The sequence below is a fragment of the Cydia strobilella genome, chromosome 18, assembly GCF_947568885.1.
Source record: "Cydia strobilella chromosome 18, ilCydStro3.1, whole genome shotgun sequence".
NCBI lineage: Eukaryota > Metazoa > Arthropoda > Insecta > Lepidoptera > Tortricidae > Cydia > Cydia strobilella.
The window spans coordinates 4924705-4947435 of record NC_086058.1 but is presented as its reverse complement, the minus strand read 5'-3'; the positions used below and the strand labels follow the sequence as shown (position 1 = coordinate 4947435).

Genomic DNA, 22731 nt, shown 5'->3' with positions numbered 1-22731 from the left:
TAATTTTAGAGCCTATCGGAAATTAACTGTACTAAGTACACTGTACCCGTTATTAATATATTTAATAAGTACACTGATTTAAACTGTCACTATTTTTACACATTATTAATTATAACACGGGACTTAATCGCGTACATAAGTTTTAAAATTTACCTCCGACGTTTCGAGGACGGCGTTGTCTCAACTTTAAAACTTATAACTGTATATGTTTAAAATAGGTATAGTAAAATAACAAATTAAGAAAGGTATTTTGATTGCTCTATATTATTATTAAAGTCAAACTCAAACTCAAATTTTTATTTGCTAAAAATGCACGTACATAAATAGATGATATCATATATAGTAGATGTAGGTATCAGCGAATTCAGCCAGAAGGCATGCAAATCAGATAATATGACATATTTACATAATCCAAACATATTTACAAAAACATATTTACCTACAGATATACAAATAACTTAAAATTGAAAAGCGAAAGCGAGGCAATGAGCGAGTAACTATATTTCGTTCCTCAATTGTGACGTTTTCAAACAAAAGGTACCACATTGTCGCTTGTTGATAAGGTTGATTTCTAATTGAAGCTATATAGAAATAGCGCCTTACTGACAAGCGACGATAAGTACCCTTTTGGATGAAAATGACACAATTATTGATTGTAAGTTGTAACCCATTTTAATTAAGCCACAAACCAATTAGAAGTAACTTGCGAAGAAGAATGACGAAGGAATGTCACGTGGCCAGGAAAACCGGAATTCGTACACAGATCAAAAACGTTGCCTGAACTGTGTTTTATATGCAGCGTGTCTGCGTGTATTTTTGATACCTTTGTCCTAAGAATTTTATTTTCATTCCGATACTTTTTTCACTTTGTATGACGGTGACTGCATGGAACGAAAAATTTATGGAAATTTTGAGACACTTTTTTCTCCTAGTGGGATCAAAAGAGCTCGTGATTCAGAGTAGTACCTTTAGTATAGGTACCTTTCTAAATAAAAAAAGTTTAGTGTAGGTACAACTTTATATACAATGGCCCAGAGGGTAAACATGTACAGTCAGCTGCAGAGAAAAGGTACCCCACGTCCATACTAATTTACAGAACTTTGTATGCAGGGGGGGGTGCCTTTTCTCTGTGTACAACACAAGTACATAGGAGGTCACTAGATAAGTTTTGCAATAGACCAATAAGAAACAAAGAGGTGGCCTGTCACATATACTTTTTAAAACTATATTTCCAGACAATGATTAGCCGGCAAACGAAAATGTTGTATAAAATATTCGTAAATCGTCCTTAGGCCACGCCGACGTTTTTAAACTTTCTTTCTAAACCTATTTTTTAATAAGTAAATTTAAAAAGAAGGTTTTGCTAGAGGTACGCCAAAAAACGCTGCAAATTGTGCTAAAAGCATTAAAATCGGTACGGTAATCTTTAGGCCATTTAAATCAATTTGACCCATAGCACCTTTTTTGTATGGGAAAATTTTATTATTTAAACTTACGTGTGTCCAATTTCGTCTGACTTTTATAATGTAAATATGTAAGTGTGATATGAGCGAAAGCTTGATATGTTTTTTTTTTTATAAGTTGATTGGCGTTTTGTTTATTATCATCGATTGTCATCTTAGCTAGGCCCCCAGGTAACTGAAAAATGTCAATTTCACCTGGAAATTCAATAAATTTAATCGCTACGCAGAATAGGCTTACTAAATAGCACAGAGAACGCTAACTGCCGTTTGGTAAACTGTTTACTTTAAGAGTAATGGAGTGGAAATAAATTATTATTGTAAAGCTTCGATTTAACTCAAAACTAATTAATTATACTAGCGCGAAACGATTAATGTTCCGCGCTGCGCTGTTTATCCACGGGTTCAGTTTTAAACAGGTCATAGAGGTGGTCCTGCCGGGCTAGCACATGATTGGCGCGAGAGTATCTCGCCGCGACATAGACTATCCGTCCCCCTTTAATTCATACAGTTAGTAAAAGACGGGTCTCGCGGCGAGATACTGTCGCCAATCATATGCTAGATAAGTTGCTAATGTACTGTACTATATAACTTACGAGTATATACTCGTAGATATACTTATGCACACAGTTTTATTTAGCTTGACTCACAGTGTGACTGGTAATTCGACGATGAAAGGGGTTATTCTAGCTGATTTGCAATGATTTAGCAAGCCGACTCAACCGGTGGTCTAAATTCATTGGTTTTCGGATTATTTGAGTTTTAAGTTTTTCTAAAAAAATACCTACTTACATCTGGATAGTAAAAACACATCTTTCCTATAGATAATGAACAATTGCGAGAAACACAAAAACCTGTCAAACTAATTACATCAATACGAGACACAATTCTAAATTACCTGTTAAAGACCCGGTACTCAAAAAGATCTGAACATGCAGCACTTTAACGTCTTGATAATAGAGGCTTTGTTCAAACATTTGTCAACACCTTGGCCGCTCCGATATATCTGATGGCGACTGTACCAAGTCACGTGGCATTCTAAATGCATCTCGCAATTCAAAAACCGTAAAATGACATCGTCGGATCGAAAATGGCTTGCTTTTGCGGAATTCAAACCAGTGCCTGTGAAAATAGGATTTGAAATTGAACAAATATAGGAAAGCGTTGAAAGCATTGCTGTGCTGGCCATTTGATTCGATGTCATTTCTTATTCTTGCTGCTGACAGAGTAAACTTGAGAAGTACGTGCGTCTGGGTGATTTTAGGAAGGAATAAGATGAAACCATGAAATATCAGGAATCTACCAACGAATCTATTGGTTTTTTAAAGTGACACTTTTTTCACGTAGTTTTTTTGTACTCGTAGGAATAACAGTCGTGTTTATTTAATCTTTACTTAAATAATATTTACTTACTTATATTTCTACCTCACCTAATACCGATAATACCGGCACAATGGATGCTCAAGAGGCAGTCGCGAGCCCTCAGGGTGCTCCATCCAAGCCCCGCGAGACTTCGAGCCGTCTTCACTTGCTAAATCTAGGCGAGATAGATAAGACGTCTACATCGGATTGGAAGGGAAACCATTCATAAAAGTTAGTTATAAAGATTTAATACTGAAAGAAATTTGTATTAATATACCATTCTTACACATTAGTATGAATTTCCCATCAATTGGATTATTGTAACACCGAAAGAGATCACTATAACATATCGGCTTTATGGAACTAATATATATTATTTCTAAATAGGTTAAGTGTAAGTGAAACCACTAACAAAAGTTATGCCGATAGATCGGAAAGGAATTTAGTATTAGCCAAATGATGAAACATCAAATTGACCATTTAAAAAAAAAAAAAAAATTAAAACTGTTTATTTTTTTTATATTTATTTTTTTATAAAAAAAAAATTTGTTGTAGTATCGAGCTATGTTTATCTTCTAACATTGCTACTATTTTCCACTGGCTGACAAGATAGATATAACAACAAGAAATAGTGAACCATCAAATAGGATTTCAGTGTATCACAAAATAGGTCTATTTCATGCACCCGTATAATTATATGGGCTGTGTAGTGGTTAATGCTAACCTTACCAGGCAAACATTCACTCATCAGGCGGATAGTAAACAAAATGTAGGTATTAGTAGAGTATAGCCAGAGATGGGCAAAATGTAATCGACTAACGATTAACGATTAAGATTACAAGAATTAATTGGGACTGACGATTGAAAACGACGATTGATCAATCTTAGTTGTATAGAGTGCAACTAATTTAGTTGCAACTAAATTAGTTGCCGATTGATTTCGGACAACTAAATTTAGTAATCGACTAATTAGTTAGACTATTTTCTCGCGACTAATGTTAGAAGCAAATTGAATAGAATACCTCGGTATGGCTATGTTGACAGACTGATTAGGACATCTTAACGGATGTTTAAAAATAAAATCGTCATGTATTACTTACGATATTTTGACCGTTTCTAAGGAGTGAGATCTGTTCTCACTATTATTTTGCTACTAAAGTAAGTAAGTTTAATGACCACACGTTGAAAACAAAATAGACCGCGTAGATAATAAACAACATGCAGATGTGTCATTCAATAGAACGTGTTATTTTTAGAAGATACGTCGGCACTTGCACCAAAATGCAACAAACAACTTCCAGTTCCAGGTAAGTAGGATTATCCCATTGTTTTGTCACCGCGTGACACTAAAAAGAGTTTTACTATTGTCAGAGACAGCAAAATATTGATAGTTTCTATGTCTAAGATTTACTCAGTATCGTATAATTCAAAGTATTAATAATGCACCAACCTACTTTATTGTTTGCGATTTGTAAACAATGCAGTTTTTCGCTATTTGTCGTTATTACTAATATATCGTTATAATAATATTATGGCATTATTAGCATTGTCATTCAAGCATTTCAAATTAAACGTGTATACATAATTTTAGCTCAATCGGATGAAGATATCTGCTTCAAAATAAGTCGCAAAATTCTACCCAAACTAACATAGTTACAACATACGAGTACCTCCGTATGTTACATACATACGTACTTGTAGTTACATATTGCAAGTTAAAAAATGCAAAAACGGGCGACTACGTAGTTTTAATATAGATTTAATCGTGAAATTTAGTCGATTGAAACTAAAACTAATTTAGTTGTTAGTCGAACATTCTCACAACTAATTTAATCGCAACTAAATTAATCGCGATTAAAAAATGACGATTGATATTTTTAATCGATTGATTAGTTAACTAAAAGATTAATCGATTAATGCCCATCTCTGAGTATAGCTATACTCTCTAGCTAGAGTTGTAGTAAAACACTACAATATAAGAATAACTAGGTAACAGGAGGAAAAAAACGTAATTGGCCAGTTTCATCAACATATATACCTGTATGCAACATATATATTTGTATACCTGTAACTAGTTTAATTATTCGGTGTATTGGCCTATGCTAAATTAGTTGCCGATTGATTTCGGACAACTAAATTTAGTAATCGACTAATTAGTTAGACTATTTTCTCGCGACTAATGTTAGAAGCAAATTGAATAGAATACCTCGGTATGGCTATGTTGACAGACTGATTAGGACATCTTAACGGATGTTTAAAAATAAAATCGTCATGTATTACTTACGATATTTTGACCGTTTCTAAGGAGTGAGATCTGTTCTCACTATTATTTTGCTACTAAAGTAAGTAAGTTTAATGACCACACGTTGAAAACAAAATAGACCGCGTAGATAATAAACAACATGCAGATGTGTCATTCAATAGAACGTGTTATTTTTAGAAGATACGTCGGCACTTGCACCAAAATGCAACAAACAACTTCCAGTTCCAGGTAAGTAGGATTATCCCATTGTTTTGTCACCGCGTGACACTAAAAAGAGTTTTACTATTGTCAGAGACAGCAAAATATTGATAGTTTCTATGTCTAAGATTTACTCAGTATCGTATAATTCAAAGTATTAATAATGCACCAACCTACTTTATTGTTTGCGATTTGTAAACAATGCAGTTTTTCGCTATTTGTCGTTATTACTAATATATCGTTATAATAATATTATGGCATTATTAGCATTGTCATTCAAGCATTTCAAATTAAACGTGTATACATAATTTTAGCTCAATCGGATGAAGATATCTGCTTCAAAATAAGTCGCAAAATTCTACCCAAACTAACATAGTTACAACATACGAGTACCTCCGTATGTTACATACATACGTACTTGTAGTTACATATTGCAAGTTAAAAAATGCAAAAACGGGCGACTACGTAGTTTTAATATAGATTTAATCGTGAAATTTAGTCGATTGAAACTAAAACTAATTTAGTTGTTAGTCGAACATTCTCACAACTAATTTAATCGCAACTAAATTAATCGCGATTAAAAAATGACGATTGATATTTTTAATCGATTGATTAGTTAACTAAAAGATTAATCGATTAATGCCCATCTCTGAGTATAGCTATACTCTCTAGCTAGAGTTGTAGTAAAACACTACAATATAAGAATAACTAGGTAACAGGAGGAAAAAAACGTAATTGGCCAGTTTCATCAACATATATACCTGTATGCAACATATATATTTGTATACCTGTAACTAGTTTAATTATTCGGTGTATTGGCCTATGCTGTGATGCCGTGTAAATATATTTAAATAAATAATAATAATAATATATCAGCTGACTGATATCCACAGATGAACAATGGCTTCTACTTAAATATCTTCACAACTACCAGTTATGCGATGCTCTTTTCCAACGGTGCCTTTCGATAGTTTCGGTGTGCTCAACAGATCGAGACAGTATTTCACGCCGGCCCACCGCCTACAGCTGTATAAAGCGCAGGTTCGCCCACACATGGAATACTGTTCTCATCTATGGGCAGGGGCACCCCAATACCAGCTTCTCCCTCTGGACCGCATCCAGCGAAGAGCGGCTCGAATTGTCGACTGCCAGCGTACTTCGGAACGGCTTGACTCCTTGGCGCTGCGTAGAGATGTGGCCTCGCTCTGCATTTTCTATCGCGTGTATAACGGGGAGTGCTCCGAGGAATTGTTCGGATTAATCCCTGCAGCTTCTTTTCGCCATCGCCCTACGCGAAAACATTACCTGAGGATGGTAATTAGATGGTTGGCAGTCCTCAACTGTACGTTTCTCTAGAAACTTCCTGCCTCGCACAGCTAAACTGTGGAATGAACTGTCGCCTGCGGTATTTCCGGACCGATATGACCTTCAAACCTTCAAGAAAAGAGCGTATTCCCATCTTAAAGGCCGGCAACGCACTTACAACCCCTCTGGTGTTGCGGGTGTCCATGGGCGGCGGTAATCGCTTTCCATCAGGTGATCCGTCTGCTCGTTTGCCTCCTATTTCATAAAAAAAAAAAAAAAAAAAAATTGTGAATATCGTGATCAGGTAGTTCGGTCGAGTTTGTTAGTCGCCTATCACAATTTTGTTAAGTGGTCACCACTCACCACTCAAGATCCTTTATGTCAAAACGCAGTGCCCTGCCCAGTATCACTGGTTTATACTCATTACCATATGTAGCTATGATAAAACTAATCATCCGTAAAATATGGTAACCCTAAGGACCGACCACACCGGACACAGCTTGTAGGTCCGGTCCGCAATGACGTGTTTTATACATTCCTTTGTTGTCCATTTTGCTGCGTAATCTTTTATGTAGTGTCAAATTGAATAGGTAGGTAGAGACTGAAACGCAATAATTATGAATACGCAGAATACCGTCAATACCTTCAGCATTAATATTAGCGGATAAAACTATGCGTCAAAAGCTTCTGCCATTCTCGAATAGTTAAAAAAACTCTGTATCTAAAACAATTAGAACGTGATAGTTAGGCCGTGTCTTACACTCTTACCTATTTTATGAATGTTTGTAGTTTTAGTTATACTCTTGTATGTCATTTTAGTTTTAAGTTTATGACGAATAAAACATTTGATTCTTGATTCTTTTAAAAGCGAACAGTAGACGTCTCTATTTGTAAAGTTATTAGAGGGCATCAGATACTTTCGTTGACAAGCCGTACTTCGTTGAAGCCGTCGAGCTAGGAAACTATATTCTCTTCAGAAAGCATGAAAAGCGCCGTTAATTAAATCTCTTACAGAAATAAGCTGCGAAGCGAAGAGGCTGGTTAGCTTCGTTACAAGTTTTCATCTATTTTTTTTAATGGCGCTGTCGGAGGTAACGGCACAGATTGAAAAGAGGACATTTTTAAAATGTTTTAATTGGAAGGTTGTAAAGGCATACTAAATTTAAACTTGGCAAAAAGGAAACTTTGGCCGAATACTACCTACCGAAAATACAAAAGTTTGGCAGTTTTTTGGCCGAAACCAAACCTTCGGCCGAAACATGATTTTTATGCCGATTTGTACCGAAACCGAATCTTCGGTCGAACACTAATAATAAAAGTATAAGTACTAGATTGTTTTACTCTCTATACATACCGTGACTTTATGCTAACACTTCATTAAAATGATTTTTTATATGCATATCAATGTCAATATAACTGACGCTAATCGTTTAGATTTAATGCCTTCACACATGAATTTTATTGAGACTTTTTTCAATTTTCTTTCAGCAACCTAAATTAGCCATGTCGAAAGCGACCTTTATTATGTTATGTATGGTACGAGTACATAACACAGCGCGTCGAAACTGCTAACGGTTGTCGTAAGCTAATTTCAATTTACTTTTCTTTTTCAGTTGATTGCATATTTAGCTACGCTTAAAACGACACACTACTCGTAATGAACAGTAATCCAGAGTATCTAGACATAATTCCGGAATAAATATTTTATATAATATATTGTCATTCTTTACAGGTAAGTTGCGATTTTTCGGTCCCACATGAAACCAAATGTATTCCTAAAAGTGCAATAACTATATTAATAATACTCTTAACTAAATACTACTAAAAGATGACTCAAGTAAACTCCGAAATACGTTTTATAAAAGTTTATTTGTTAAATGGATAATATAACTGAATATCACAAATCCAATCTCCATTCGATCTACATAAGCTTCCAGTGTCCTCCTCCTTTTTTTCTTTAAACTGTCAATGTCATTTTTTTCCTAAAACGCGGGAAATCTCCGTGTCACTTGTCAAACATTAAAAAAAACTCAATGAACGTTCGAAAAACCTTAACATCTAACATTCGCCCATCCTGACAATCTAGGAGTTTGTCCTCAAACTCAATCTATTACTCAACTTACACAACTTTATTTGCCAATGTACCACACGCGCCATATTACGTTCCAAATTTTACTTTCTGTAACTTCTTACTTATCACACATTAGTCTCTAATGTGTCATCATTAATTTGATTCAACCTTAATTACACTATGTGACTTTTCAACCTTTGCCACACTAGTCTAATTGTTTACCTGATGTGACATTTCACTCCGAACCACATTAGTCTCTACTTGCGGCCGTGTGAACCTACCCACTCAGTCTAAAACATTAAGAATATTCACCCGATGTGACATTCCACTCCGTACCACATTAGCCTCCAATGCGGCCGTGTGAACCTACCCACTCGGTCTTGAACATTAATAATGTCAACCTGATGTGACATTCCACTCCGTACCATATTAGTCTCTACTTGTGGCCGTGTGAACCTACCCACTCAGTCTATAACATTAAAAATATTCACCTGATGTGACATTTCACTCCAAACCACATTAGTCTCTACTTGCGGCCGTGTGAACCTACTCACTCAGTCTAAAACATTAAGAATATTCAACCGATGTGACATTCCACTCCGTACCACATTAACCTCTAACGCGGCCGTGTGAACCTACCCACTCGGTCTTGAACATTAATAATGTCAACCTGATGTGACATTTCACTCCGTACCATATTAGTCTCTACTTGTGGCTGTGCGAAACTGTACTGTCTATAACATTAAAAATATTCACCTGATGTGACATTTCACTCCGAACCACATTAGTCTCTACTTGCGGCCGTGTGAACCTACCCACTCAGTCTAAAACATTAAGAATATTCACCCGATGTGACATTCCACTCCGTACCACATTAGCCTCTAATGCGGCCGTGTGAACCTACCCACTCGGTCTTGAACATTAATAATGTCAACCTGATGTGACATTTCACTCCAAACCACATTAGTCTCTACTTGCGGCCGTGTGAACCTACTCACTCAGTCTAAAACATTAAGAATATTCACCCGATGTGACATTCCACTCCGTACCACATTAACCTCTAATGCGGCCGTGCGAACCTACCCACTCGGTCTTGAACATTAATAATGTCAACCTGATGTGACATTCCACTCCGAACCATATTAGTCTCTACTTGTGGCCGTGTGAACCTACCCACTCAGTCTATAACATTAAAAATATTTTCCAACAAGTAACAAAAACTCTTCATGGGTACATTGGCAATAACATCAACATTTTAAAATAACTAGTAACATCTTACAAACTAAAATATGGCACTTTCATTAGCTGTAATCATTTTTCTTTAATACTAAACTTCTTTTCTTACACTTTAATTAAACCATGGCAGTCTCATTAGTATCAATCATCTTAGATGTTTTATTAAATTTGTGCAGTAGCTTTTACGTTTCAAACTATTTATTCTATTTTCTTTACTAATACTATTCTCGCTATCCTAAACAATATAACACTAAAATATTAATTACTCATCTGCTGAATCTGACTCATCATCACTGCAATCACTATCTTTTTGTGCTATTGATATCCAAGGCTGAATACGATCAGCTGCCCAAACGTTTTTGTATTTACCTCTGGTAATATTAGAACCTGGTATATTAGTTACCTCATAACGATCATTGCCTATTACTCGACTAACTTTGAAAGGTCCCGCAAATTTGGGTAATAATTTCCGACTTTTGCCGTCATTAGAAGGCGTGTTTTTCAATATTTTAATCAAGTCACCAACTGCGTAAATTTTCGGCTTTTTACGCGTCTTGTCAAAGCGCAATTGTTGATCTGATTGATTTTTCTCTATATGTTCACTAACTTCTTTACGAATTAACTCCACATCTTTGTCATTTCGTCGTATTTCTAATGTCGTTGCACCTAAAAGGTTTTCCCCTTTGCTCAAAGGCCTTCTGCAGAAAAGGGCTTCGGCTGGTGTTTTCCCAATACCCTTATTAAGTGTGTTATTAAGACCCCATTGAATTTTACCTATTTCCAAATCCCATTTATTCTCTCCCATACAATCAGTATAAGCTCTAAGACTATCTAAAACGGTGCGATTATATCTTTCCACCTGACCGTTTGCTCTTGGAGACGAAACTGCATTGAGAACATGGGCTATTTCAAATTCTTGACAGAATTTACTAAACTCTGCAGACGTGAAACATGTTCCCCTGTCCGATATAATTCGAGTCGGATACCCGAAGTTGTAAATGACATCCTTGATTGCTTTAATGGCCGGCCCTGACTTAGTATTCCTTACAGGTTTTATAGCACAGAACTTAGTATACCCATCGATAATAAGAAGAATATACTGGTTACCAAACCCGCTTTTTACAAATGGACCCAAATGATCCACGTGTATAGTGTGGAAAGGAATATTCACTTTAGGTAAACTGTGTAAATAGCCCTCTTTCGGCCCGGCAGGCTCTTTGGCAAACGCACAATGCAAGCACGACCTTACGTATTTAGTAATGAATTTTTTCATCTTTGGAAACCAGAAATCCTTTTTAATTTTTTCTAATGTTTTTTCTATTGAAAAATGACCTATTTCATCGTGATTGCGTTGGCAAATTTGCCATCTAGCCCCTTTAGGCACCACCCATTTAAGACTGTCCCCAACCTTACGATACACACGATTATTTTTGATTACAAAGTTTTGTTTTATATCCACAAGCTCTTTATATTGGGGATCCTCTAAGGCAGCGCGAATATGGGTTATTTTTGGGTCTGTCATTTGTAAACTAAGTAACCAATCCTCTTGTGATATTTGAAGTACACGAGTTATGTGATCGTTCACATCCCTGTCATCCCCGATAGGCACCGGGTTCCGGCTAAGTGCATCAACGTGATGCATGGTATGTCCTGGTTTGTATTCAATGTCGCAATTATACTCTTGCAACGCTATCCACCATCTTGCTACCCGGGGAATAATATCTCTTTTTGTAAATGTTGACCGGAGAGCGTTACAGTCCGTAACAATTTTGAAATGGTGTCCTAATAAATATACTCTGAAACGATGCAGTGATGCAATCACTGCAAGCGTTTCCAGTTCATATGCATGTAACTTTTCTTCATCAATTGTAGTTTTGCGACTAAAATATGCTACTGGTTTCAAAGTTGATGTAGCAGTTTCCTTTTGAAATAAAATCCCAGCTAGCCCTGATTTTGAAGCATCACAATGTAATTCTGTTATATGATCTGGATTGTAAATGGTTAAAATAGGACGTTCTATTAATTTTTGTTTGAGCGTCACAAACGCAGTATGTTGTTGTTCACCCCAGTTCCATGGTACATTATTTCTAGTTAAATCAGTCAAAGGCCTGGCTATAATAGAAAATTTTTCAATAAATTTTCGAAAATAGCTAGCCAATCCGACAAATTGCCGCACTTGATGAACATTTTGTGGTACTGGAAACGATTCCACCGCATCCATTTTCCCTTTGCCTGGGCGCACTCCATTTTCAGATATTTCAAGACCCAAATATTCTATAACTGTTTCAAAAAACTTACATTTCTTCATATTTAATTTCAACCCGGCTTGTCTTAACAGCATAAATGTTTGTTCAAGTTTGCTAATACATTCATCAAAGCTTTTACCTGAAATCAACAAATCGTCCATGTATGCTACAGCACACTTGTCTTTTGATTTACTAAGCATTTTATTTACAGTACGCTGAAACACTGCAGGGCAATTTGCTAAACCAAACGGAGCTCTACGGAATTGATACAATCCGTCAGGTGTTATGAAAGAAGTTAGATGCTTACACTCTTCTTTCACTGGTATTTGATAGTAGCCGCTCGCCATATCAAGACTTATAAAGTACTTATTCCCACTTAATTGATCAATCTGATCATCTATGCGTGGCAGTGGATATAAATCCTTTATGGTCTTCCTATTTAGGGCTCTATAATCCACGCATAAACGATGACCCCCGGTTTTTTTTTGATACTAAGATTATAGGACTCGCATAAGGTGAATCAGATTCCTCTATAATATCATTTTCTAAAAGTTCTTGGACCATATCGCGAACAACTCCCTTTTCCGAGTGACTTAACCTATATGGCCTGTACACCACCGGTATATCATCAGTAAGTTTAATGTCTAACTCTGTCAGATTGGTACACCCTAGCTCAGATAAATTTTGTGCGAAGCAGTCTCGGTACTTATTTATTAATTCAAGGACAGACTGATTCTGTTCGCAATTTAATTCAGGGTTTATTTGGATTTCTTCTAAAGTCAATGGTTGCAGGGATGAGTCAGATTGCAATACCCTTACATTTTGAACCTGAGTCGGAGTGGCATCAAGGTGTATTGTGTATGCCCGAGCTACAACGGTGTCTTTAATGAAATATAAAGGGCTTTTTGACTCACTCATGTTCAAAACAACAATATTACATTTACCATCTATCAATTTGTAAACTCCTTCTTGAACACAGTATTCCATACCATTTATGTTACGATAACTGCCTTTTATATTTATATCACTGCTAACTAAATTTTTGCTATAACACTTTAGCAAACCTATATCACTTATCTCAGAATCCAATGCCACATACAACTCAGATTTTTGGTTTTCTAACAGTTCAGGGTCTACTTGTGGCAGCTCAGGATTTACTTGCGGCCAGTCAGAGCCCTCTATACGACTCATGATGTTCAATGAATTGCCTGTTTTGGTAATCACTACCTGGGGCAGTTCAGTATAATTTTGCCCTATCAATATAGGTCTATGTACATACTTATCTTCAACAACATGGGCATCAATTTTTGCTTCTACAGAATCAATTTTTACAGTAAAAGTGGTTGTTCCCAACAGTGGAATGCGTGACCCAGAACCCTTTACTACTGGTAAATTATCATATGATATGGGCAGTTTTAATTTTTCAACCAGATCCTTTTGGATAAGAGAACAATCACTTCCCATATCAACAAAACATTCCACTGTATGTTCTTTATTAATGAGTGCAGGTTTGTAATATTTTGCATTAGTAGGAACTGCACTATCAATAAAAAGTACATGTTTTTCATTGTTGTCAGTTTTCTTAGTACATTTCTCATTGGTATGACCAAGTCGTTTACAAATGTTACATTTAACAATAGGTTTGGGACAATCCCTTACTAGATGTCCTTTATCTTTACAATTGAAACAGGACATATGATTTATTGAATTTGTAGTTCCTTGTATTTGTTTGTGTCCGGGTTCATTTTTTTTATTAAATGTATGTGTATTCTTAGTTTTATAAATGTCAGAATTTTCAGTGCATACATCCTTCAAATATTTTAACAGATCTTCGGGTTCAGTAAATCGGGCAGATGAAGCACCGGCTCGAATCGTGCGATCATCTATTCCTAGTATTACACAATCTACAGCTTTTTTACCAGAAATGTCACAAGCATTAAGCAGCATCATTTTGTCTATAAAATAACTATCTAAATTTTCACCATATCTTAACCGCCTTTGTAACATTTCCGTTAATAGCACTCCATAATTTGTCTCTGTGGGAAAAGCTTTTTTTAAAAGTGTTTGCCATTCTGACCAGGTATGCAATATTGTCGACTGACCTTGATACCAATCTTTAGCGCTTCCAACCAGCTTTGGAAGTGCATAGTGAATAGTGTGCGCTTCATTCCATTCATAAATTTTTGCACACTCATCAACCTTTAATAACCACTGGTCTATACGGTTGTTCTTTAATGCTGGATTAAATTCTGGTATTATAGTCATATGGCTATTAAAAGTTGATGATGAGTTGGGTTTGACAACTGCTCCAAACAATTGAGAAAGATCTTTCAAACTTAACAACACATTAGAACTAGTAGTGCTTGTCTGACCTTGTTTATGCAGTTCCGGTTGCGCGTGAAATGTTCCAGTATTATTATTATCACTGCGGTTGTCACACTTCTCACTATTACCACAGATCATCACTGGTATATCACCACCACTAACTTCACTAAGCATCGTGTCCTGCGCTGAGACTTCCGTCGACAACGGTGGCGGCAGCAAGGGTGTAAACGACGTCCGCAACAGCGGTAACGCTGACGTCGACTCCAATGTTGATGGTTGTTGCTCCCTTGACATCAGCGATCTTTGAACAGACGGTGTTTTTCCTCGTGCCACACGACTCGCCGACCTATGACGACGACGATTGCGTCTACTGTGTTTCCGACTTTTCTTGTGAGCGTGTCGTCTATCATCTGAAGAAGCCGACGTCGTAGATGCCTCAGAACTTGACCTGTCCCGGCTTCGTTTTTTCGTTTTCTTACGACTACGGCCCATTGTTCGACTTGTCACTTCTGATAAAAGATGACTCAAGTAAACTCCGAAATACGTTTTATAAAAGTTTATTTGTTAAATGGATAATATAACTGAATATCACAAATCCAATCTCCATTCGATCTACATAAGCTTCCAGTGTCCTCCTCCTTTTTTTCTTTAAACTGTCAATGTCATTTTTTTCCTAAAACGCGGGAAATCTCCGTGTCACTTGTCAAACATTAAAAAAAACTCAATGAACGTTCGAAAAACCTTAACATCTAACACTACTTTACTACAAAAGTTTCCTCAGTAATTGCACGGTCGCACCGGCATCTTCACGTGCTTTCCACTTTCGGCTCCTTGTTGCGTTGGCAAGTTAGCACCAAGCTAGTTACCTTAACAAGCTGGCGAATACGCCAAATGTCTTATATCAATACGGGCTCATGTTGAAAATTAACTTAATTACAAGCACTAAAGAATTTAATTTGGAGTCAGTGTCGTGAAAATAGGCTTTTTTCTCAACGATGTTTCTCAAAACGGGCGATGTCTTAAACAAATATTAGGCTTACGTAAAAAATTTACCTTAGTACTAGGAACTTACAGTTGAATTTGGAGTTCAGCGTCGTGTTCGTGGAAGGATAAGGCCTTTTGACACTACATGCCTCATTTGGTTAGTTAGTCTCATCTTGGAAGCTCTAATGACTAATGGCTGTGGCTGCTTGCAAAGCAGTAAGAGCCAAGCAATTGCAAGCATTGCAAACAAGCCAGAATTGCAATATTAGGTTATTTTAATGCCGCAAAGATGAATTTTCTATTTATCAAAGAAGATACATTTTGGGACATATCCAAGGAGTGTCCGGTAAAATCTAAATATTGTTTTTAGAGCATCCTGGTATGTGGACCCGGGTATGTCCTTAAACTACGTCCAATGGAGAGGTATAGGCACTGTGAATGTCATCTCGCTTTGTGTGGTAGGCTGGTAGGGCACAGCACAGCGGATATCATTCCAGATCTAGAGCAGAGCCCAACTGGGGAAGTACCTCTACCTTACAGAAAACCGCAGCCAATTAACACTAACCCCTACTTATAGTTGTGTTCCCGCCATTGAGTATGGTTGCCAGAGCTCAACGGAAGTGCGGAGTGTTAAGGTCGGCAACGCACATGTAGCACCTCTGGCTACGGAGACTGCGTACCATCAGGCGGGCCGTATGCTTTTTTGCCACCGACGTAGTATACAAAAATGTATATTATGTAGAATAGAATATATGTACTTACTTCTACTTATAATTAACGCAGCTCATCCTAATTATATCTGCAACAAAATAATCAAAATGTTAGTTTTTTTACACAACGCATTTGTTTCGTTAATGAGTATACTTCTTTATTATTTCATTTAAGAAACCTTTGCATAAGTAGTCATATGATACAATCAAAATCTTGCGTAGGTCCATTTCAAATTGTCCGCGTCATATTTTTCCATCGGCATCAAAGTGGCTTGATCTATTTATCTCTGTCAGGCGCGAGTGAACAAAGACCAATAAGAAAGCCCGGTGGTCATTAACCGAAATTATGCCGGAGCCTGAATGATGGCAACACTGCACAATTTATGAGAAACCATTTTTTTCTTTCTCATTGAGTGTCGAGATTTTTTAAGGTCAAATTTTGTTAATGTTTTAAATTATTTAGAAATTTTATCGTAGCATCGCCCTGTATTTTAGGAGTTTGTTATAACTACCGTAGATATTCGTTAGTAAGTTTGATACCAATCGTTGCCGCATGATTGATTTACACATTTACATATACATATCCATGCCAAATTGCACCCTTTAGACCGCGGAGCAAAGCCGCGGAGGGACAGTCGGACAGACAGACGGACATGGCGAAACTGTAAGGTTGAAAGTAGGGTTGACTACGGAACCCTAAAACGGAGCAATTTATTTAGAAGTGAAAACTTGTTGGAACAAAAGAAACGCACCGGAGTTGCGTCCCGCGTGATCCATTGTGGCGACTCCACCATCGTACGGTGGAAGCCATTGTTAATGCCCATTACCTGGCAATTTTCATGTCTACCTACATCTTTTATGGCTTCTTCACTGCCATGAGTAAAGAAATTATGTTTTTAAGGGTCATCTTTTTCTCTAAAATAGGCTTCGCGACACCTTCGCGACTTCATAAAACAAACAAAATCTATAAAAAAGTTATCTATTAATTACTCGCATGCTTGATATTTCTATAAAGAGTGTGGGCTTGAGCAAGGTACGATTATCAGAATCTACACTGAATATACTAATTTAAGAAGAAGCCTGCAAGTTGCACCCATAACAGAAAAAGTAAGGGCAAATCGCCTAGCGTGGTACGGGCATGTGATGTGGAGGGATGAAAGTCATGCAACGAGAAAGGTATTACGAATGAATGTGGAGGGAGGTACGAGGAAAAGAAAACCGACGAGGAAAAGGTGGATGGACTGTGTGCGAGATGATATGAAACGAACGCAAGTGAATGATGAGATGACGGGCGAGAGAGAGGTATGGAACGACCGACCCCAAGTGAATGGGACAAGGGCAAGCGAATGATGATATCTGAATCTACATTTCATTTACATTTCTGTTATGATATAATAGGTACCTACGTCATTTCCATTGACTAATCTATTAAAAATCATACGTATTTGTCTATTTATACTGCTTGTTGTTGTTGTATTTACAATTTTTCACATCGATCGCACAGTCAGTGTTATTTATTTGACTTTAGAGGCCAGAATATATGTCTTAAACGAGCGCATAAATATTATACTATTTTTTCATTCTTCGATATAACGCTTTATCCAGGAAGTGTATGAGGGTGTGCTTTATTTATAAACACTTATGGTAATGGCAGTGCAATGTCCTATTGAGTGTTTTCCGACAATATTCTAATAAAAGCAAGGACGCCACGGACAAAGAGGTTTTAGAAGAATATTGTGATAGGGCTTGGGGAATTCAAATTCTTTTTTGTTTAATGTCTGTATGCTTGTTTGTTACTCCTTCACGCAAATACGGCTAAAGGGACTTTATGGACTTTTCATCTCGGAAATGATCTGCTATGGGGATGAAATGGTGGGTGAAAGTTCGAACGAGAATAAGATTATTGAGTTCCACGCGAACAAAGCTGCGGGAAAAGGCAAGTTTAATAGATAAAAATTCAAATATTTTATAAGCTATGCTATGCAGAATTTTCCGAACGCAAAAAGGATTTCATAGCTAACACGGCACCAGGCAGTTATCACACCTGCTGGCTCACACGAGTCCGTGGTTGTCAACCATACTTTTAATGTAAACATATCTATAGGCACATAAAATATACGCTATCGGTCTATGAAAATGTCGAGCACTGTTTTATTGAAAGCAATGTCGACTTTTCAAAATCTTTGAATCCTATATGACGGGCGAGAGAGAGGTATGGAACGACCGACCCCAAGTGAATGGGACAAGGGAAAGCGAATGATGATATCTGAATCTACATTTCATTTACATTTCTGTTATGATATAATAGGTACCTACGTCATTTCCATTGACTAATCTATTAAAAATCATACGTATTTGTCTATTTATACTGCTTGTTTTTGTTGTATTTACAATTTTTCACATCGATCGCACAGTCAGTGTTATTTATTTGACTTTAGAGGCCAGAATATACGTCTTAAACGAGCGCATAAATATTATACTATTTTTTCATTCTTCGATATAACGCTTTATCCAGGAAGTGTATGAGGGTGTGCTTTATTTATAAACACTTATGGTAATGGCAGTGCAATGTCCTATTGAGTGTTTTCCGACAATATTCTAATAAAAGCAAGGCCGCCATGGACAAAGAGGTTTTAGAAGAATATTGTGATAGGGCTTGGGGAATTCAAATTCTTTTTTGTTTAATGTCTGTATGCTTGTTTGTTACTCCATCACGCAAATACGGCTAAAGGGACTTTATGGACTTTTCATCTCGGAAATGATCTGCTATGGGGATGAAATGGTGGGTGAAAGTTCGAACGAGAATAAGATTATTGAGTTCCACGCGAACAAAGCTGCGGGAAAAGGCAAGTTTAATAGATAAAAATTCAAATATTTTATAAGCTATGCTATGCAGAATTTTCCGAACGCAAAAAGGATTTCATAGCTAACACGGCACCAGGCAGTTATCACACCTGCTGGCTCACACGAGTCCGTGGTTGTCAACCATACTTTTAATGTAAACATATCTATAGGCACATAAAATATACGCTATTGGTCTATGAAAATGTCGAGCACTGTTTTATTGAAAGCAATGTCGACTTTTCAAAATCTTTGAATCCTATCGTGGGTATGTTAGGCAGCTCAACATATTTATTGGTCGGCTGCGAACCGAATTAAAATAAGTAATTTTGAATGGAAATTTGTATAAGTTTACCATGCTCCCCTTGTTTTGAGGGTAGTGCCAAGTCCAAGTGTACAGTTACATTTTATTAAACAGACTTATGTAACAACTATGCAATTCTAGTGATGGCTGTCTTTTTAACAGACTTTAAGATATCGAAGGAGGAGGTTCGCAATTCGTTGGAAAACAATGGTGATTTCTCGAAGACAGCTACCAGCTGAGCTGATTGGAGAAACTTTTTTTTATTTGAAAGGGTTTCACAGTGAGTCATAGTTATGGTCAGGATTTGATCCCATCCCATCGGACCCTGGAAGAATTCAGGGAATTATTCAGCTATTATTGACACATCGCATTAAACGATGGATTCTGTTTTGTCAATTTGGTTCTTTTTTTGTTAAAACTTATTTGGTCATGCATGAGTTAGGACAATGACCCAAAAAATAGAAATATAAATAATTTATTCGTAAGCACAAACAGAAGTCAAAATTATACAAAACAGGAAAACAGGTAAGAGAAAGTGTCACGAAATGGTCTCATCTCAACATGATGCTGGCGACTTCCAGCGCTGATCTTCCGATGAAACAATATACAGATTAAAAAAAAAACTGCATACATCAAGTTTATTGACAACACGTCAACGGTTTTCTTCCGTCATCGCGTGAGAACGATGCACTTTCCCCGTCTCGCATGGAATTTTTTGCAGTTCACTTTAAGTGACAGTTGAGCTAAATTCTTCACAGGCACGTGCTCGCAACATTCAAGACACGTGGATTCTCCGTTTTTTGGATGGAAATGGGTTCTGTTTTATTTAAGGGTCATTTTACTTTAGACGCGAGTTACGGGAGAGGACAAAGTTTCCGATTAAGCATGGTACATTAGCATTACTTATAATTATTAATCATATAGGTAAGCGTAGTTATAATAATAACAAATATAATTAAACTATTAACCTACCGATAAACTTTTTAGATTCCAAATCACCCAAATGTCTTCTAAAGGCCGCGGTCCACTACCGCCCCGGGCTTATTGGCAATTTTCTATGTGGATGCTGCACAATGGAGCCATGCGTGGAATGCCGGTTAATGGATGAGCTGTTCGAGCCGTGCTTGGTAAACTTAAACTATTTCATGTTAGTACTTATAAATCACATTCCTCTGTTGTTTATTTATTGACTTATTACCTGACTATGGGCTTTTGGGCGCATTTGGTTAACTTAGAATAAATAAATGTCATTTACAAAGAAAAAGTGAAGGCCTTTAGTGCCCAGGGCTGGAATCGAACCAGCGTCCTCTGCTATCGCGGCAGGTGCCTAAGCCTCTTGGCCACCCGGGTCACGGCGGCATGGGTCGAATTTTTCTAAGTCTATTACCATAATAACTTCTTACCTTCCTGCACGTTAGTATCTTCCTACATTCTTCAAATTTTACCTCTCAAGCTTTGCCCGCATCTGCACAACTTGCATTTCACGACGCTAAGGGGTTATATTCGCCCACAGAATGCGACACTGCAGAAACGCGTCAAACGTGTAACCCAGCTTATTATAAACACGTCTTACGTCAAAGCTAACATGTCCTTTGAGCCTTTACAATGGAACAAAAGCATTAACCTAAGTACGAGTAAATGGTTGTTAAACGTCTGAGAAACTTGCGTCAGTTTTTGCCGTTTATCTTATGATGCGAAAATAGACTAAGTGGGATCGTAGGCGTAACGCACTGCTTTTTATCAAAAAATATGGGTAAAGGCTCTGGTCAACCTTTAAAATAACATGTAAGCACTCGTTTTGTAACTTCGGCACTTGAATTTTCCCTTATTATGTACCTGCTGCACAAAATACTATTACATAAAAACAGAAATTATGAAATATTTTTTATAAGACAGTAATAATTCATTCCGTGTATAAATAGGTCGTGAATGTCGTGAGGTTAGTTTGTACATGTGTACGCGCAACTTAAGCCTTCCTCTAGGAATTAAGGCGAGGACGCCAACAACCCTCAACCAAAGATAGATATAACTCCGTAATAGTTGGATACAGTCTAAGAAAAAAACGTGCCTCGAAAATCACGAAAATTTGATTCTCGATCAGATGGCGCCACTAGTTTTGGCCTACACTCGTATAGAGGGCGTTGACTGTTTCGTTTGTTATTTATAATTTTAACGCATACCAGTGAAAGAACATGGGTCAAAATCATATAAAAATAATTAATGCAAATAAAAAAATCATTTATCCATATTTAAATACATTTTATCGTATTTTTATAAATATTTATTTTTAGTTTTAAAGTGTGTCGACAGATGGCAGTGAATTTACTGGGGTTACAAAATTTACTATGACAGTACCGCTCTAGTATAAGTTACTCTATGCCTCAACATATGCCACGCCGCTCTATCATACAAACGAAAATTAAGAAAAAATTGTCATTACTTTTAAGTATTTTTTTCGTTTAGAAATTGGTTTTATTACGGGATGGGACAGTTTTGTCATTAAGAGTTTTTCATTTAGAGTTAACTTAACCCAATTTTATGACAAGAGTTTGTTTTTGTGGAGGTTGTGGTTTAAACCTAACCGTACCCACTTTTCTGGCAACAGTTCGTTCGTGAAAGCCGCAGCATTAAGACAAAATGTCTATGGCAAGTGACTTTAGGGTTTTTTTAGTGAAAGCTGATATTATGGCTACCAAAATTAGGATTATTGAATTTATTGATTTATTATATGGCAAGAGCGTTTAGAGCTAATGAGTTTTAAGCCAATCATTACGTTATGGCAAATGAGTCTTATGACGACTGAGAATTACGGCTATTACCCATTAGGCCTAAACAGTTAGGGCAAGTGATTTTAGGACAAAAATTATTAGGGATTGCGAGGTAGACCCCAAAAGACCCAAAAGACATTTCTTCTTACTTTTTCGATCTTAGCTGAACTCAAGTTCACAGCCAGGCTTTTTGCCGTCTGCTTGCGCAGTGTTTGTACATTTTAGCAGTATTGCATTGGTAGAGTAAAAAAGATGTAAGCATAAAAAACGAAGTGTGCGTCAGCCGGCAACTGTGTAGCGTCTTAAGTAAACCGTTTGTATTCCGCGGGATGGTCCTTCCGAGGCTTAAGGACCGCATGAGCGCCCTGAACGCCAGACGCGCCTTTTTGCTCCCCCGGCTAAACTACCCAAGCCGATATTTTACCTGAGACATGCTTTGAGAAAATTCTTGCTGTTTTATAAGCACGGTGAAAAATAATATTTGATGCATATTTATACAATGTAGTCTTCAAATCTGGGACAAGTTGACTAGAAGAGATCCCTTACACTTACAGGGATACGTTCGCCTTTGTACATTGTATATCTTAACCTGTCTTATGTGCAATACAGTGTTTACATACATACATACAAGTCAGTATGTCACAAATTGTAATATAAA

The 22731-nt window shown here is 36.9% G+C and overlaps 2 protein-coding genes and 1 long non-coding RNA gene across 4 annotated transcripts in view; 1 reads left to right on the top strand and 2 right to left on the bottom strand.

Moving 5' to 3' along the window:
- Positions 1–22731, top strand: part of LOC134749436 (uncharacterized) — a 241598-nt gene that overhangs the window by 20446 nt on the left and 198421 nt on the right. The gene's annotated exons all lie outside the window — the stretch shown is intronic.
- The window catches only part of LOC134749449 (uncharacterized), a 604512-nt gene that overhangs the window by 506443 nt on the left and 75338 nt on the right, over positions 1–22731 (bottom strand). The window lies entirely within an intron of this gene.
- Positions 1–22731, bottom strand: part of LOC134749415 (probable beta-hexosaminidase fdl) — a 167261-nt gene that overhangs the window by 109143 nt on the left and 35387 nt on the right. Inside the window, exon 2 of the mRNA XM_063684339.1 lies at positions 16213–16249. The gene's annotated coding sequence lies outside the window, so the exon portion shown is untranslated. The remainder of the gene's footprint in view (positions 1–16212; positions 16250–22731) is intronic.